This window comes from Alligator sinensis, unplaced genomic scaffold (assembly GCF_000455745.1).
Source record: "Alligator sinensis unplaced genomic scaffold, ASM45574v1 scaffold854_2, whole genome shotgun sequence".
NCBI classification, from domain to species: Eukaryota; Metazoa; Chordata; order Crocodylia; family Alligatoridae; genus Alligator; species Alligator sinensis.
The window spans coordinates 1-17197 of NW_005843208.1; the positions used below are offsets into that span (position 1 = coordinate 1).

The 17197-nt window shown below is 50.8% G+C and overlaps 1 protein-coding gene across 1 annotated transcript in view; it reads left to right on the plus strand.

Moving 5' to 3' along the window:
* Positions 1 to 9859: 9859 nt before the first annotated feature.
* The window catches only part of NUMA1 (nuclear mitotic apparatus protein 1), a 35374-nt gene continuing 28036 nt past the window's right edge, over positions 9860 to 17197 (plus strand). The window contains exon 1 of the mRNA XM_014526939.2: positions 9860 to 10357. The gene's annotated coding sequence lies outside the window, so the exon portion shown is untranslated. The remainder of the gene's footprint in view (positions 10358 to 17197) is intronic.

Below are 17197 nucleotides of genomic sequence, written 5' to 3' on the forward strand. Positions count from 1 at the left end.
TTGAGGGGGGGCTCTGATGGGGGAGGGGTGGGCTGTGCCCTGGGAGGCAATCGAGGGGTGTCCTGTCCCGCTCCTGGGTCTCCATCTGCTGGTAGCTCCAGCCAGAGGCTGTGAGTTCGAGTCCCGGGTGTGAGGGTTTGCCAGGCCGCAACCGAGTCTAATTTAAACCTTAGCTGCAGGAGGTTGGTGTCTCGGTCAAGCGCCGCTTTCTCCTTTCCCCCCCCCTTCTGTTCTATTTTAGACCGTCACTCCCACTTTTTTAACTACTGGCTCTTGGCGGTGGTTGCAAAAAGTGGGATTCGAACCTAGCGCGCTGAAGGGTGGACACGACCCCTTGTTTGATTAATAGAGTGGCTTTAATAACTATACCACAAGCAAGCCGTAAAACTAAATGACAGGCGGGGGGGAAACAACTCCTTCCCAATATTCAGTAAACGAGCTGTCACAAAAGTCCAGTATCTGTTCGGTGCGATGGTGTCTCTCGCCAGTACAGGCAAGGAAGCGGCGTCAGCCTTTGCAGCGGCACCGGCGTGGGTGAGAGTGACCAGCTGGGTGCAGGTTGCAATGCTGCCGTGATTTTTTTTTTCTCTCTCACTTTTGAAGCCCGTTTTGCCAGCAACTCTGCGTTCCTTCTTCAACACTTGAATTGCATAGCTTCAAAGCGTTCCTCCTGGGTAGCTGGTCGATTGAAGTCCGAACAAAGCAGGTAGGGAGGGGCCGTCGTATTACAGTTGCTAGCAGATCAGATCCTGTTTTGGGTCATCCCGTTGCGCAGCGTGTTTTCTGCAAGTTTTTGATCCGTCTGGAGGTTACGCTTGGATCTAACGGGGTGGGTCTTGATTGACTGAATGCGACACCGTGGGGCATTGCCGCTGTTTGGGGTAATTGTTTGAACAGTGGGGCAGAGCCCCAAATTTTCTGAACCCGGTAATGGTTTGTGGAGACGCTTACAAAACCCCAAACATATTTCTCTCTGTTTTGAGAAATACGTTTTAATCAAGGGAGGATGCGTCAACAAGGAGGATACAGTCACAGAGGGAGATGCAGTTATTTATGAATGGTTTTACATAATAAGACATTGGGTACATTTGCAACTAGAGCAGGAGATGAGATCAATTGGGATTGCTTCATTTCGCATGGTGCCAGTCATGATCTTGCATTCTTGTGCAAGATGCACTGTTATTGTACTTCGGTCATTTAAATTTCATGCTTAGATCTGGCCAAGCTTTCACAGTCAGCCATGGTCAAGTCATTGTACTAAGGACCTGGAGTTTGCAAAGGGCATTTTTGCTCTGTGTCTGCATAAATGCACAAAAAGGAAGCTTTCCAGAAGTGGAAACTTGGACAAACGACTAGGGAGGAGTATAAGAACATTGCTCCGGCACACAGGGGTGAAATCAGGAAGGCCAGTTGCAACTGGAGTTGCATCTAGCAAAGGATGTGAAGTGTCAGATGAAGGGTTTCTACGGGGATGTGAGTAACAAGAAGATCAGGGGAAGTGTCTGTCTCTTACTGAATGGGGGAGGCAACCTAGTGAGCGTGTCTACACAAGACATTTACTGCAGTGCTGCCTAATAAGCTCCGCAGTAAAACGTCAGTGTCTATATGTGTGACACTAAACTAATTTACTCTGCTGCAACATAGTACTTGTATATACGAGCATTATCCTGCAGCGGAGTCCAGTATTCTGCCATAACACACATGTAGACTGTGACCGGGCTGACTGGGGCATGAGGATGCTTCAGTACAGGGGCTGCCTGCTGGCTAACTCCACACTGGAGCATCTTCGTGTCTCAGCCATCCCCTCTGCAGCACGTTGAGCTGGGTTGCAGCAGCCCTAGGCTGGCAGGCTGACTTCCCGGGTCCCCTGCCAGCTGGCGCTGCTCTGACCCGGCTCAACGTGCTGCGGTTCCAGGTGCACGTGTAAACACAACGCCTGGGAGAAATAAACTCTGGTGTGATACGTGCCGGAGTTTGTATCGCATTCATTGAACATCTAGATGTGCCCAGCGATGATGTGGAAAAGGCCAAAGTACTTGATAACTTTTCTACCTCAGTATTCACAGACAAGGTTAGCTCCCAGACTACCGCACCCAGCAGCACAGTTTGGGGAGGAGGTGAGCAGCCGACCACGGTGAACGAGCAGGCTACGGACTATTTAGAATCGCTGGACGTGTATGAGTCAATGGGGCTGGATGCAGTGCGCACGAGGGTGCTGAGGAAGTTGGCTGATGTGATTGCAGAGCTGGTGGCCGTCATCTTTGAAAACTGATGGCAATCAGGAGAGGACCTGGACAATTGGAAAAGGGCAAATGTAGTGCCCATATTTAAGAAAGGGAAGAAGGAGGGTCCAGGGAACTACAGACCAGTCAGCCTCACCTCAGTCCCTTGAAAGATCACGAAGCAGATCCTCAAGGAATCAGTTTTTAAGCACTCGGAGAAGAAAGTGTTTAGGAACAGTCGGCATGGATTCACCAAGGGCAAGTCATGCCTGACTAACCTGATTGTCTCTATGATGAGATGACTGGCTCGGTTGGTGTGGGGAGATGAGTGGATGTAGTGTATGTTGATTTTAGCAAAGCATTTGATACGGTCTCCCGCAGCATTCTCGCAGACAAGCTAAGGAACTACGGGCTGGATGAATGGACTGTAAGGTGGATAGAAAGCTGGCTGGATTCAATGGTTCAGTGTCTGGTTGGCAGCTGGTATCGTGTCAGTGCTGAGGCCAGTTTTGTTCAAAGTCTTCATCAGTGACCTGGAAGATGGGATGGGGTGCGCCCTCAGCAAGTTTGCAGATGACACCACGCTGCGGGAAGCAGTAGATGCACTGGAGGGATACTAGGATTCAGAGAGACCTCAACAAATTGGAGGATTGAACCAAAAGAAATCTCATGAGGTTCCAAACTCTCCATCCTTCAAGGCTTTTGAGACTCAGCTAGACAAAGTCTTGGCTGAGATGGTGTAGTCGGGGCCGGTCCTGTGTTGAGCAGGGAGTTGGACTAGATGTGACCTCCTGAAGTCCCTTCTAACGCTCACTCTTTTATGATTTTATGAAGTATCTGAGGGAGGTATGTTCTCCAGACTTTTCTTTCTCTTATGAGGAAGGAAGCTGTAGGTATTCAGAGCAGTCAACACATTTAACCAGGAGGTATTCTTGGTGTGCTTTTGTCCTTACCTGTTCCTACAAGAGTGGCCCTAACCTTCTTCAGTTAGATCATAAAATCTTCCCTTTTCCCAGTCGCTGTTTAAGTGCCAGTTGCAGTGTACACTGCAGGCATTTGGCTGAGATTATCCAAAATCTTCTATTTCTCCTCCCATGTGGGCTGTATTACTGAGCAGGTTTGTGCAAGATCCTTGTTTTACTTGGACGTCTTCCAGGAAACGTCAGGCCTGTTGTAAGTTAGCCTGGAGAGAGTGAAAAAATGACTTCTAAAATGAAGCTCGATAAAGTTATGAGCAGGATTATAATGCGTTAGTCTGTGTAAGCAGGGAACTGGACTCAATAGCTCCAGAGATCCCTTGTTGCTGCAGATGAGAGACATGATTTAATGTTTCAGTGCTTCAGCTCTGAATTACTGCGTGTGTGTCAAGTGCAAACCCCAGGCCACCAGCTAGACTCTGACTGCTTCAGTTGGTATCTAATCATGCTTTTATTTCCTCCTCAGTGTCCAAGAGCTTCACATTTATCAAATAACAATGAGGCAGGAGCTAGCTTGAGATGGGACAACTTAGCAGAGCTTAGGCATAGTATACTGGTACAGATAGTAGCCCTTTGACTTGGTTGGTGGGAGAGGGGAGTCATGTACTGATTGTGATTGAGTTTGGAGCGCACCCACCACTCTTCCAGGCTTGCCGCTAACCAGTAGACACAGTCCTCGTCCCAGGAGGGGTTTTGCACCTCTTCAGGCAGAAGGCAGGGCAGGGTGGCACCTTAGAGACTAATTGGTTCAAAGAGGCATAAGCTTCCATAGGCAATGGCCTGTTTCACCTATGAAAGCTTATGCCTGTCTGAACCAGTTTCCAGTCTGCCCTGTCTTTTGCTTGTCTTCAGAGTACCTGTTCAGGTAAGCTCCAAACTCCCACTTTTGTGGTCTTGGGTTTGTCACTGAATCTCTCTGAGCTTCAGTTCTTCATCTTCTTTGTCACTGATCGGCAGATACTTCACTGCTGCAGTGCCGGGTGATAATGCAAAACCCCAGAAGAGATTACACCTCCCTCCCTCTGTCTTGTTTAGACTGTGTAAGCTCTCTGGAGCAGAGGCTCCCTTGCTCCTAGTGGTTACAGCATCCAGCCTGACAGAGCCTTGAGTTCTGTTGGGCTCTTTTATTATTTTTATGGAAGTACAGTCTTTCTTTAGCCACTGGTGTCACTGTGTCTATCAGTTCTGCTGTTTCCCAAAATAATCAGCTAGGTTCCCTTCCTAGCCTCAGTATTGCGCAGCATAGGACAGGTGGAGGAAGAGAGAGAGAGTTCTTTAAGAATGAAAAAGGTCATAGTAAAGCCATAAAACATGGCAGGGTGATTTGAGAGCTGCTTCTAGTTGGTTGTGGACTTAACCAGTCGGACTTATTCCCCCCCACCTCCTTTTTGTAATTTTTCTGTATTGTGTCGTTTTTTTGTTTGGTCCCAGCTAAGGAGACTGGACTGCCTTTGGCCTTTCTCTTTAAGGTAAGTATCCTGGAAGTAGGGAGCTGATCTGCTTTTATATTAGTGTTCTTTGAAACTCTTAATTGAAGTCATTCGTGCTCCTCTGCTGTAAATGCTCCAGGGTTCGATCATCATCATAGTTTATTTGCAGTTGGACCTGGAGGTGGAGGAAGGACTTCACTACCTTCTTGAGGCCCTTCCTGCCCTGTGGGTCTGTGCTTTGGCACAGTAGGAGCCCCGTGCTCTGTCTCCCGTTCTATGCTTTTGCACTCTAGGCAGCCTGCAACCTGGGATAGCAAAGGTGAGGAGACTGCCACTTATATTAAAAAATGCCTTACATTTGTAGTGGCAAGGTGTGAGCCTGCTTTTACTGCTGTGGTGGTGCTGAGATGCCCTCATGTCTAATGGGATTTGGAGGGAAGTGGGGTGTGTGGAAATGTGTCCAACACACGCTAGTCCGAAAAGATAACCTGCTGGCCAGGGTGAAGAAAACCCTGCCCCATGCTCTCCACTGTATCTTGGCCAAAGCCAAAGCATTGGGCATGGGCCAGTAAGTGCTCTGTCTCCAGTGTGTTTGTTAGCGCACTGATGGCTCCTCAGAGCTCAGTCTAAAGGCAATGCAGACACCATGAAAATATCTCACTCAGAACAGTGTTAACTAGAATGAGGGTGGGAAGGGATCTTAAGAGGTCACATCCCAAGGGAGGTGGTGCTCTCCCCTACCCTGGGGGTCTTCAAGAGGAGGTTAGATAGGCATCTAGCTGGGGTCATCTAAACCCAGCACTCTTTCCTGCCTATGCAGGGGGTTGGACTCGATGATCTATTGAGGTCCCTTCCGACCCTAACATCTATGAATCTAGTCCAACCCCCTGGTCAAAGCAGGACCAGTCCCAACTACATCCCAACCAAGGCGTTGTCTAGCCAGGGCTTCAAAACCTCCAAGGAAGGAGATGCCACCACCTCTCTGGGTAATCTGTTCCAGTGCTTCACCACCCTCCTGTTGAGAGAGGTTTCCCAAATATCCAACCTCAACTTCCCTTACTGCAACTTGAGCCCATTGCTCCTTGTTCTGTCACCTGCCACTGCTGAGAACAGTGAGACCTGTTCAGACCTGTCTGCAACAGAAGTCCCAGTGTGGGGAGAGGGGAGGGAAGGAGCATTATCTTGGTACTTCACAGGTACTTAGGGTAGGGCAGTGGGTTTGTAAACCTCTAGGATCCCAGGATAAAAAACTTTGTCCTGTGATAAACTGGTTACATTTTTATTTATTTATTTATTTATTTTTTGCTTCAGACTTGGTAGCCTTACTTCTTTTCTCTGGATTAACTTTTTGCAGACAGGGCTGAATGCTGGAGAGCATAATGCCAAGCTTCCTGGTGATGACATTGGGAAGACAACTCCCTTAAGGTATGTCTGCCCAGCAAAATGAAGGTGTGGTTGAAGTATGTTGGTGTGCTGGGGTTAGCTTGATTTTTAGCTAGCACAAGTAACAAAAGGAGTGAGAACATGGGACTTAGCATGTGCTAGCAAGTAGAGCATGTCCTGAGGATGCCAGAAGGGTTGGTACCCTTGCTGGTAGCATATGCCAGAGTTCACAACATTGTGCTTCCACTGCTGTTGTTACTCATACTAGCTAGATTATGTTAGCACATGCCACAGTCGCACCTTCCTTTCGCTGTATGGGCATATTCTGTGTTGGAGGAAATCTGCTGTGTTGCCATTGGCCTTGCTAAATGGAAAGAAGAGGTAGAACAGCTTTGTGGAGCACTGTGCAAGAATTCCCTGACTGTAGGTAGAGCTCATCATGCCTTGCCTCATCTCACACCTCACCTGCAAAAGAAAAGCTGGAGAAGGAGGCTGAGAAGCCACTACTTTGTCAGGACATTTGAAGCTCTCACTTGTCACCCTGTCCTATGGAAAAGAGGTAAAAGGCTTGACCAACAATGGTGCTTCTTGATTTGCCATCTCTTGGTGCATCCAAGTGGGTGGGTTGCAGGCCACAGTTTTTCAGAGCCTTAGTGAAACTCAACTGAAAAGTGCAGCAAGTCTGTCCTGATTCAATACAGATTACTCTTTTGAAGGAGGCTGAGCCAGTTCAAGCGTGGCTAAATTAATGGGGCCAATTTGACACGTAGTGCTAAACTTGGGCCCTCTGCTTTTTCCCATAAGTAATTGGGCTGTGGTTGCAGGGAGATTTTTCTCCTTAATCTGGGCTGGGTGAAGTGCTGTGCATTATGAAATAAGGATGTCAATGTGGTATTCTGTAATTTCTAAAGTCTTGTATTTCTGTTCTGTGTTGTATTTTAAATTCTGTTCTAGGCCAGTTGTAAGGTATCTGTTTTCAAAGCATAAAAGTGCTCCAGAAACACCAAGAAGGGAATGCTTATTTTGTTGCTCTGTTGTGCACTCTTGCTGCTCATGGGATTCTCCTGAGATCCAAGCTGTAGATATGGGTATTTATAGTAGCACTCTTTTTGCTGGATGTAAGGAAACTTCCCAATCAGATTTAGCCAGCAGATTTAAAGGGACACGGTCAGAGATGGAAACCAGTATTAAGAGATTGGGGGAGCCTTACCCGCTGTTAAAAATACCACTGGATTTTGTTGCTGTTAAGAGTCAGAGATCTGATTTTCTCTTTTGGTAGTCTGCAGATTTGATTTTTGCCTTGCTGTTGTCCTGGGAAATGCACATGGTGTGAGCATACTCATTCTTCGTATTGGATTCCACTTCCAACTCCACATTCACTACCTCGGTGTTGCTAGTGAACGCTGCACCTGGATAAATAAAACAAGTGGGGAAAGTGTAGCTGATGCATATAGAACTGGCTTTGATAACGTCCAAGTTTTGGATCAGACTGGATCTGACCCCTTCTTAAAGAGGCATGTGAGAAATTCGGGTTAGTGCATCTCTCCAGTTGGTAGGTTTGGGGCCTTAGAACTGAACTTACATGCGAGTCTTTCTGATGGCAGTGAGCTCCTTTGAATATTGTATGTGCGCTTACAGGTGCTCTTGTGCTTAAGGCACTGGATGGTGACTTAGGGGAGACATAGGTTCCATTCCAGCCTCAGCGGCTGAGGACTTGCATGGCCTTGGTCAAGTCACTTATCCCTGCTCCTTAGTTGCCTGTACTGAGTTCTCTTGGGGATTGTTGCTGTTCCTGAGTTACTTGTATTTCTTGCATACTGGCATTTCAGTGTGCCCTTGAGGTTCAGGCCTCATGCCATGATGGCTTTCTTGGGATAGAAATACTTACTTCTCTTACACTGTGGGTGCCAGCTGGCACCTGGTTTGAGTCGCCTGTAATCACATTAATAGGTCTCTCTTGAGCTTAGACCCTTCACTTCTGTTCCCTCCCAAAGGCACCACCGATGGTAATTAGTAAGCAGATTCCTTAAAACAGTAATTTGAGCGCACAAGTGTATCTTGAACAATAGCTAGCACAGAGGTGGCTCTTCCCTAAGGCTTACCTTGCTCTGTCTGGGCGGACAGAGTCCTTTGAGCTTTCTTCATAAAGCTTGTACAGGCAGTGGCCTACAGTTCACCTGTCTCCCCTTCTGCTGCCTCCAAAAAGATTCCTAAATGCTTCATGGTCTTTTGACCTCTAGACCCCAGCTTGGAAAAACAAAGCTCACAGTGTATTGGAGGAGAGATGCACAGGACCTTTGAAGCGAGTAGCAGGCTTCTGTTTTTCTAGTTGTATGGGGAACTGTTATGTTGCCTTTCTGCATGGCTACTGAATTATGTATTATCAGTCTAAAACATAAGATGGGTGCATTCACACAGGAAGGCCTCATAATGCAGTATGGAAGAGCTGTCTAACTGACTTGTCACACGAGGGCTCTACAATTATTGCACAGCAATGCCTACAGCATTCACCTATGAATACTAATAAGTAGCAATAGCGATCGCTTATCTTCTTTTTTTCATGTGGATAAATACAGCAAAGCCAGCTTTGTCCAAATCTGTATAGTATGCTTAAGATACCAGATTGTGCCTTCACTTCTCCATCCATAAACTGGAGTGTTTTTGCTTCTGGGGTATTTTTAAAGCTCGATTGGTTGGTATGGAAAAAACCCTTTGAGAGCTTCAGCAAGAACATGTTGTGCAGAACAAGGCAGAAAACACTGTACGAGCTGCTCTCTGAGGATCTTGATGAACTCATTAAACCTCCAGGCTCCTGTGAAATAGGTGGAAGTGTCCTTGTTCTTGTAGGCTGATCTGATAGAGGCTACAGCTTGGTCAGCCTCAGCCGTGAGCATCTTCAGAGCCATGACCAAAATTTAATCCTGTGGTCCAACCAGGCATCCATCGCTGAACACAGCCTTCTGTTGGCAGCTCTCCACATCCTCAGCCAGCACAAGACGAGTAGCTAGGATGAACGGGGAAAGGAAACTGTGTCTCTGAAGGTTGTTGCTTGCAGTAACTTGGGTGGGCAGCCTCTGTGTAGGCTAATGCAGCCTCAATTTGTGCTCTCGGCTGGCTTTGGCATTGGGTCCTGCCCTGCAGACAAAGGGTGCCCGAGAGCTTTCCAGCTTCTCTGGGTTGTGCATCCTGTTGGCACAGTTTTCGGACACCCCTGTGAGAACAGTAGGGAACAGACCTTCCCTCTCTTTGGATTTCCCCTGTCATTGGGAGGCAGCTGGACTCCTTTTGGGCACTGCAGGAATGTGCATGCATTTCCAGCAGCTGTTTCCAATGGGTATGCTTGGCCTTAGAAAGGGAGGATTGTTGCAAAGGCCTGCGCTTCTGTTGGCAGTGAAGAGGTTAACCACTGAGGTGGCCTGGCTTAAAAAGCCTTTTCCATCCTCCTTTACTTTCCAGATGCTTTCCTCGTCACTGGGTTTTAGCATCCTCCGTCTTCATCTCACATCGGCCAGGTCCTTTCTAACGCCCATGTCTCTGGCTCTGTGCGGAGAGTCAGAGTTGGTAGCTTAAGAGATGTTCCAGCTAAAATGATTTCTGAGATGAGCTGTGCCAAGCAGGGCACATGGGGCCTGGCTGTATAAAGCCGTGCATTGAAGGAGACTTGCCCCTGGCCAAGCCATCTCGGAGGATAGTTTATGTGGTCTGCACTGGAGCGTGTACGGGGCTCCATTGCAGCCTGGAAGTGGCGATTTGCAGGGGTCCTTGAGCCCCTTCGTTGATGAGAGCTCTGCACAACGGCACGGCGCAAAGGGGATCATCTCTGTATTTAGCCCTACATCTCTGATCACAGAGGCTGCAGGGTGGGGGTTGGCAGTCGCTCTCCGTAGGCTGGGTCCTGTGACTAACACAGCTACCTTTTAATATTTGTGTGGCGCCGTGCCCGTGCCGAGCTGGCTCGCTTTCTCCCTCCTGCAACGCCAAGGTATAAAACAGTCACCGAAGCGAATGCGTCTCCGTGGAGGGAAGAGGCTTCACGGGGGCAGATGGGGCTTTCTGACAATGCGCCCATTTAGTAAGACGTTCCAGTCCCGAATCGGTGGCAGCTTGCCACAGGCCGAGGCTGGCTTTTTGTGCCGTGCGCCTTTAAAGAAAGCAGACTCCTTGCTGTGACGTCTCTCTGGCTCCCGGCCAGGAAGGGGGGGACCATCTCCTGCCAGCCTGAGAAGAAAACCAACAACTTTTCTGTTGTGTGTGGTTTCTCTTTTTTTTTTTTGTCTCTTTCACCGGTTTTAAATGCTAATGGCGGATTCAAAACCTTACCCAGGTTGTGGCTTTTAGAAGTCTGGTAAGGCCTAAACAAAGACTTTATCTTTCTTGTTTGTTTAAACCCGGGTGGGGAGGGGGAGCGTAAAATCCTCTTCGGGCTCCAAAGTCGGGCTGGCTTGGCCGGATTTTTTTCTTTTCCCGCAAAATCTGCAGGGTCGGAAACCTGCGTGTCCTTCAAGGTGCAAAGAAATAACTAAACTCCGAGGGCGACAGGCCAAGTTCGATTCGCCAACATCCGGGAGTTTGGGCTTTCCCGTGGGGAGGGCGTATTTTGTTTCCTCGCTAGCAGTCTTGGTGTCTTTCTGCGTAGCGGCGGTTGGGGCGATCCTTTCATCCAGCTGCTGGGGGCTGGGATGGATGCGGACCCGGCGCGGGGCTGGTGGGGGGGATGTGGGATTGTGCATTGTCTGTTCATGACCCAAGTGGGGAGTGCTCCAGTTCAGACGAGTAGCTCTGAGCTTTCTTCAGCAGGCCCACACCCCCCGTTTCCTTTCTCAACTGAGCCCCAGCTCAGAGGCGCAGAGAAATCCATGGCGTGAGCAGAGAGGCGACATAAGCAATCAGGCAGGCTCGTCTCCTCCCTGGGCTGTGGTTTTGAGTCCAAAGGAGCTTGCTTGCGTAACGCGGTATTTTGCCTGTTGTAACTGCGGGGAGAAGTGGCAGGGGACAATGCCGTGTCAGGGGCAAGCCATGGTGGCCCGGGCTTCTGCTGCTGTCGCTGTCATCTATCAGTTCTCTCGTGTTCCTACCAGCTTGGGGTCTCGCTCCTCTTTGTATTCAGCTGGGATGCGTTCTTTGAGCTTTGAGTGTCAGCACAGGATGCGTACTTAAAAAACACTTAGCAGCAAACCTCACGGCAAGACTCAGGTCCTTGTCATGTTACGTCTTGAAACCTTGTTCCGCACCTATCAGCAGAAATGAAATTCCCTTTCCCTCTGGCACTCTTGAGCTCCTGATCTGCTCCCTCCACCTGGAGGAAGAGAGCAGCTCCTTTGCAGATCCACTGTGCCTGCCTAAAGCCTGCCGATGGCTAGCACAAGGCATATTGCCTGCTCTGGAAGGAGTAAGCAGGTGTTGAACTGTTTGTCAAGCCTCAGCAGTGCCATCTGCCAGCTCTGACAAGATGCGGTGGTCTGGGCATGAGGCTGGGATCCAGGAAGGCTGGCATTAGCATCCTAGCTTGGACACTTGACTTCCTGCTTAGTCCTGGCTTGTCTTATGGGTCTGTTATCATGGCAGCACCTAGAAGCCTCCCCCAGGCTGGGCCCTGCTGTGCCATTCTACTGGGGTGTCCATTCCCCAAAGGGCTTACAACAAAGCCAAGGTGCTGAGGGGCTAAGCTGTAATTACCAGGGTGTTTCATTTTTGCCTCGTTTTCTGGTCCGAATAATAGAAGTAATGCTTGAATTATTGGAAATGGTGGGTGTTTTAAGTCACAGTTTTCAACTTTTCCTTCTGAAAGTCAAGTACCTTGATGCGAAGGGTCTCGATGTTCCACTGAAGTGAATGGGAGAGTTGGGTATTTGGCAAAGCAAAGCGAAGCAATTAGAAAAACAGTAGCCTTCAAATTTGCTGGTAGAAAATGGAGAGCTCCAGAGCCCCAAAACATGCTTGGGTGCCCCGCTTCCAGCCCTGTCATTGTGCCCGGGCACTTGCACAGCTCCTGGATAGCCTGGGACTCCTGTCAAGTGGAGTCGAAATTGGGCTCTCACGGCCCTTGGAGTCTTTGCTGCTTGAGGTCCAGGGCTATCCAAAGCCTCCCCTCTTGCATGAGCCACGCTGGCCATCAGAAGATACTGGTGTTTGCTTCTGCCAATCTGAGCTGGGCTTGAACAAGCCAACGCGTGTCCTGGATATGCAGCAGGTCCTACCTCCTGCTTCCACCACCTTGAGCTTTAGGAATTTAGGCAGTAACAGATGGTAGGATCCCTCCTCGGGTCCCTTCACTAGACTGATCTGCCAAACGGTGTCATAATGCTAGGGCTTGACCTCCGAGCAGCCACCCACCCCATAGCCAGCGTGAGATCTTCCCCGGTGACAGGCGGCTAACCCAGGACTTTGTGCAGCAAACCCAGATTTTTGCATTTCTAAGAGAGCTTTCCCTAGGGGAGTCGAGCGTGAGGCAGTACTGTGCTGCCTTCTCAATACTGCAGACAGGCCACCTCGTTATCCGTGCTGCTGCTTCCAGCTCTGCCAAGCAGCAGCTGAGTTGAAATGATCCATTTTGATGCCATTCTCAACAACTGGACAGCAGCAAAATGTCAAGAATGGCCTGGACTTTGTGCTTCTTAGAGAAAGATGTTCCTCACAGTAGCTCCCCAGGTGGTTACTTGGCAGAGGCATAGAATAGAGGGTCTCCTACCTCTTAAAGAAAAATGATGCTGAAAAAGGTGGGACCCATGGACTATTGCAATCAGGCACCTGCTAGGCTGAGGCTCTAGGGAGAGCCCCCCTCAACAGGCCCAAAGGCAGGTACCTGCTACAAAGGGCAGCACCTTCTAAGGAGAAGCTGGGTGTGCCATAGGGCCTGGCCTGTTCCCCGGGAGGCTGGTCCTGGATTTACTGAGGTGTGCCTCTTACCCAGGGGCAAGCAGTTATTTTGGGCAGAGGGCTGCTTACTTGAGTTTCGGCATGCCATCGAGGGCCACACGACAGGCAGCCCAGGTCAGATTAATATTATTTTTCTAAATTTTTTAGGGGCCCTGCAGGCCGGATAGGATGGCCTGGTGGGCTGCATCCGGCCCCTGGGCCACATTTTGCCCACCCGTGCTCTTACCTGTTTAGCTAGTGGCTTTAGTCCTCTGGTTAGTTGGTCTTTTGAACCTAGTGGAAAGGGTGCTACGACAATGGGTTCATGGTGGTAGGAGCCTGGACTTGATGGCCCTGGATTTCCCTTCCAGTCTCATGTTCCTAGAGCTACTTGCACATCCCAGATACTGGGCAATCCTGCTAATCAGTCCATTCTCCTAAAACTCTGCAGGGCAGTCCGAGAGCTATGCATGTCTGCCCACAAGGTGCTCCGTTGTCTTGCCAGCCGGCCTATAACAGCGTGGCAACCCCACAGGAAGCAAAGGTCGCTGCCCAGGAGATGCCGCAGCAGCCTGGCCAGGTCGTGCCGTGGTACTGGGGCAAAGAGGCAGTCGGGTCTGGCCTCCTGGAGCTCCGGCTGTGTGCTTGGCCTGCCACCCAGAACACTGAGCTGTCAAATGTTTCTCTTCTGGAGCAGCTGCTTTGTGCTGGCCCCAGGTGGGGAGGGAATGGAGGCGGCTGCATGCTGGATGCTTAAGTGATTGGCTCCCCATGCCTGTTTTGGGGGCGGCTGTCAGGCCAGGGTGCCTTCTTGCCACGGGGACTGCCATGCAGGGCAGTCTCTGTTTCCTTATGGGGAATCAGTAGGGCAAAGTGGGGAGGAGTTTGTGCTTTCTGAAATGTGAGAAGAGAAGAGGACCATACAGGAGCCCTTTGGTCTCTGGTAGGAGCTGGTTTCCCCTTGGCCAGGGGTAGCGCTCAGCCTCCCAGAGAGCCCCAGGGGAGAGAGATCCAGAGGGAACCTTCAAACCCCCCTAGTCTTGGTTTGGGAAACCTTTTACTGGTGAGGGGCTCTGCCTTGGCTAGGGAAAGCCTGGGATATGCTTATGGCTTAGCTTCTACTTGAGCCTGCAAGAGGCTGGGCAGCGGCAGGTGAATGCATTTTGATGGATGTATCTGGCGTGGCCGGCCTTGGGTTTTGGAGGGAAGGCTTGCATCTTGCAGTGACCCTTGGTAGATGTCTCCAGGTCTGGGTGAGCCCCCAAATGTTCTTGGGATGCTTCCTACCAGCCCACCTGTGCATTCAGAGGACGCGGCCCTAAGCCATGCTGGCATGAGGGTTCAGTGCTGCTTGGGGTACGTGTGAGGAGCCGGGTCCACGGCACTGCTGGTCTTAGCACGGAGGGAGTTTTGCCAAGGAGAGTCAAAGCACGTGAACGTCCGTGTCTCTCCATGCCGCTGTGCAGTGTCCTTTGCCTCCTCTGTCGCGGTCCCAGCTGGGGAGGAGGGACTGTCGAGTCAGCTGAGATCCCGACAGCTTGTGGTTGCTCGAGGTCCCATGACCCTTTCAGCGGGAGCTGGTTGTTAACACCAGCATCCTGCCAGATTCCGGCATGGATAATTGCATTCTGCTGACCTGGATTCCCTCTGCGCCCTTTCTTAACTTGTGCAGTGTGGTGGAGCATGGCCCTGTGCTGTTCAGCACCTGCTCCATTGACTCAGGGCAAAGGGATCCCCCTGAGCCTGCCTCCTATCTTGTTAGGACCATTGTGAAGCCTGGAACTGCTCCCACTCCTTTCTTCCCCAGCCCCGAACTGGCGAGTTCTCAGAGGTGAGCCACACGCTCCACTTTGTTTCCACATTGTTTGCGGTTATGTTTTCTTAGCTCCAGTCCAGACCCCTGGGGCTTCCAGATACTGCGAACCACCAGCTTTGCTTCCACACCCCGGCAGGCCCAGATAGACTAATCACAAAGGCAGGATCAGCTGCTGCTGTGCTGCCAGCTCCTGTGCTGAGAGTCTGCCATACCGAAGTGAAAGCGGTTTCTCCTGCTGCAATTGAACAAAACTGCATCTGGGGAGAAAACCAGCAGAGGCAAAGAGGGGTAGGGAGAGCTGGAAGGGGCTACTGCTGGCCGAAGCCATCCCTTCTGCAGTCCAGCCCAGTGGCCAATGAGGGGAAGTGCCTTCCATGTGCCCCCCTCATTTGAGCAGGGGGCAGGAGACCATTGCTGCTGCTCTGGCTACCAGCGCAGGAAACCTGTCTGTTTGTTTAAAGCCAGGCATTTGAGGCCCTTACTCCACAGGCTGGAGGGACAAACCCAGCAGGGGACTGCGTTCTTCCCTCTGGATTAAAACTAGGAGGTGTAGGGGTGCAGGGTGTGAAAGGAGCCCAGCTTCAGTGCTGGAAGGTGCTCCAGAGTGACTCATTGCACTGTTGTTGCCCTTGGGACCCCAAATGGGAACTTTTAGCGCTTTAGGATGCACTGGTCTGCTACATGGAGCAAATCCCAAATGTCCTCTCCTTACAGAGTGGGCAGGCTCTGTCTGTTGCCCAGAACAAGGAGATGGGCTCAGCCTAAGTTTAAGGGCTGGAACAGGAGCCTTTAAAGCAGGGGTGGCAAACTCAAGTGGCCTCACGAGCTGGCTGGGTGTTGCTGGGCCGGATTGGACCAGACCCCCTGTGCAGCCTCTGGCGCTGGGTCCAGTTTGTGCTACTGACCCAGAGTGTGTGCTGCCCGTGGTGCATGGGCTGGATCCAGCACTGCATGCATCACGGGGTCAGTTTGGGGTGCCACATTCAGCTTGGGCCTCTATGCTGTGTGCAATGCTGAATCCAGCCCACAAGCTGCAGGCAGCACATGCCCTGTGCCAGCTGTGGGGGCCACGTGCAGCATGGCCCAGACCGGTGCCTTGTGCTGCCTGCCATGCCAGGTACAGTCCATGGGCAACACACACCCCATGCTGCCTCCCCTTGGCTGGAGTCCTGGGGTTCACTGTGCATGTGGGGCCAGCTTCGGGTGGGCACTGCCCATAGCATGCAAGCCGAACCCAGCACTGCACATAGCACAGGGGGTCTAGGGTGAGGGCTGCACACGGTGGCCCCTGCATGCAGTTAATAGGATGGGGGCTGGTACATGGGGTTGCTCCAGCAACCCATGGGCTGGATCTGGCTCACAGACCGTGTGTTTGACATCCCTGATCTAAAGTGATTATAAGTGAAAGACTGAGAGATGGCTAGTGGAACAAGACTTACTGTATTTACTCCATTCCGAGATGAGGGTTTTTCCCCCCTTTAACATGGCAGGGGGAGAAGCCCTTTGTCTTGGAATCGAGCATGAGGCAGTGCAGATGAAGGCTCCTGCTCTGGCCCTGGCCCTGGCCCTGGCCCTGGCCCTGGCCCCAACCCTAGCAAATCCTTTGAGGTTTTGCAATGTCCTGGTTGTGTTCCTCCAAAGCCCCTTTAGTCTTGGGCTGTAAGTGATCACTTGCGGGAAATACCTATATCTGGAGTCCTGTGCCCAGTTTTGGGTCCCCCACTACAGAAAGGATGTGGACATATTGGAGAGAGTCCAGTGAAAATGGCTGGGGGACATGACTGGTGAGGAGAAACTAGGAACTGGGCTTATTGAGTCTGAAGAAGAGAAAGCTGAGGGGGATTGAACAGGGGGGTTGCAAAGAGGATGGAGCTGGACTGTCCTCAGTAGGGGCGGATGACAGAACAAGGGGCAATGGGCCCAAGCTGCAGCAAGGGAAGTTGAGGTTGGATATTAGGGAGAATTTTCTCACTAGCAGGGTGGTGAAGCACTGGAACAGGTTACCTAGAGAGGTTGTGGACTCTATCATGGATGGTTTTTAAGACCGTCTTAGACAAAGCCTTGGCTGGGATGATGTAGTTGGGGCTGGTCCTGCTTTGAGCAGGGGGTTGGGTTAGATGTGACCTCCTGAGGTCCCTTCCAGCCCTCATTTTCTTTGGATGATCCAGAGGGCAGGTCTGCATGTGGTGCCCAGCATGCTGCAGGCCTCCTCTTATCCTTGTGCTTGTATCTTAACCAAAAACCCTGCAGCTTGGACTGGGTTTGTTCTCCAAATCCTTGGCAGCATCTTCAAGCCCTCAGCACCAGAGTAGGCCAGGGGAGACGCTGGGGGCAGGTTCCCCACTTGGCTGGCAGATCCAAATCTGTGAGTTGCTGGATCCTAAATTTGGAGGGGCAAAATCAACCGTGGTGGATAGGCCCCAGGCCCTGCTAGAACCCTCAGCTACGGTGCTGGGGCAGATGTGTCAGGTCTTGCACAAAGGCTCCTTGCAGGACACTTGTCCTTGGCTTTCC